The sequence below is a fragment of the Mustela erminea genome, chromosome 10 (assembly GCF_009829155.1).
Source record: "Mustela erminea isolate mMusErm1 chromosome 10, mMusErm1.Pri, whole genome shotgun sequence".
Taxonomy (NCBI): domain Eukaryota; kingdom Metazoa; phylum Chordata; class Mammalia; order Carnivora; family Mustelidae; genus Mustela; species Mustela erminea.
Window position 1 is genome coordinate 3893022 of NC_045623.1, and position 1799 is coordinate 3894820.

Here is a 1799-nt window from a genome sequence, read left to right on the forward strand (position 1 = left end):
GATGACTCAGTAACGTGAGTAGGGCTACTTGTGGAGGAACATTTTTTTTTTTCTCACTCTTCAGGATTCTTGCAGCTGGTCTAAGATTTAAATTGACATGAGATCATTAACAGGAGAAAACAACAGCAATGCACTTAATTACATGTATATGGAGCCAACTATAAATATTGAGACCCAAAGATGCCACTAGATATTCAAGTTGAGTAAAGCACAAAGTTAGAATTGGAACCTCATGTTCAAAAAAGAAGTTTTGGCTATAAATATAAATCCAAGAGGTAAAGTAATGGATTAAAAAAGGGGATCCCATCACTTCTCAGACTTTTGGCTAAGATCAGGTGTAGTATCTGTACTTATCAGTTTAAAGAAGGGGATTCCAGAAGAGCTCAGTAGGGGATCAAAGGAAGGAGTAAAGAGTTGGACCTTAATAAAAGAGTGGACTCATCACCTCAGAGGCTGATGCAAAGAGAAACTTTGGGAATGGGGTTGCAGACACATTTGCAACGTCTCAGCAAGGATGAAAGTAAGAGGGTGGGAGAGGAAGCCTAGGGAAGGATGTGGAACATGGGGTTGTTTGTGAGAGCTCAGGGAAAAGGCGCTGACCAAACAAGCAAGAGACTGGGAACTGTCAGGATGGTGGGTGGGTCTCCTCTCTGACCTCAGGACAAGCTACCTTGCCACTCTTCATCCTAAAATGTGCCAAGAACAGTTTGGTGGCTACAGGTACAAGAGGCCAACATCCAACACATCCCTGAAGCAAGTGGCCCAGCAGGTCTGCATGCATCCGCAGCCATTCACCCCTTGTGCCTGGGACTGCTGCTGGCCTGAAGGTGTTTCAACTCCACACCCACCACAGTTTGCCCCACCCCTGCCCTGGCCAGGGAGCCAGGCTGCCTGCACCACCTCCTGGCCAGATTACATCCAGAATCTAGCACCCTTCTGCTGCTGTTCCCTCACCTACCTTCCACCCCAACCATTGTAGGAGATAGCCCTGGAAAATGCCCGGGTCACCTGATTCAACCTCACTACTGCAGAGAAGACACCAAAGGTATTCATTCATTCCACAAACATGTGTTGGGCTACCATTGCGTGCTGCTATACCTGACACTATCCCAAGAGCTGGGATATACTGGGGATGTCCCTTTCCTCATATAGCTAACATCTAATGAGAAGATAGATGTAAAATATATAAAATTAATAACAGCAGAATTAAAGTTATGGTTCCAAATCATGCACTTTTGGAAAGGGACATGTTTCTGAATAAGTACATGGCTGACCATGGGGGGAGAGTTCTTCTTTGAAGATACAACGTATTTTATTTTATTTTTATTAGATTATTTATTTAAATTCAATTTAGTTAATATATAGTGTATTATAATGTTCAGGGGTAGAATTTAGTGATTCATCAGTTGCATATAACAGCCAGTGCTCATTACATCAGGTACCTTCCTTAATGTCCATCACCCAATTACCCCTTCCCTTACCCATCTCCCCTCCAGCAACCAGTTTGCTTCCAAGAGTTCCACATCTCTTATGGCTAACCTTTCTCTCTATTTTCATCTTATTTTATTTTTTCTTCCCTTCCCTGTGTTCATCTTCTTTGTTTCTTAAATTCCACATACAAGTAATTGAAAACATGACATTTAGACCCAGAATCAAAGAATGTATAGAAATTGATCAGCCAAAGAAACAGAGGAGGTTTCAGACAACATTCCAGACAGAGAAGGCGCTGAGGTCCACAGACCATAACCCTGTCTCAACTCATGTCTCTTCTTTGGTGTATCCCCCCTCCTCCCTTATTC

General features: G+C 43.0%; 1 non-coding gene across 1 annotated transcript; it reads left to right on the forward strand.

Annotated features, from left to right (window-relative positions):
• Positions 1-305: 305 nt before the first annotated feature.
• LOC116568442 lies at positions 306-496 on the forward strand. The gene has a single exon (XR_004276635.1). It is a non-coding gene; the product is annotated as a U2 spliceosomal RNA (small nuclear RNA).
• The last annotated feature ends 1303 nt before the right edge of the window (positions 497-1799 follow it).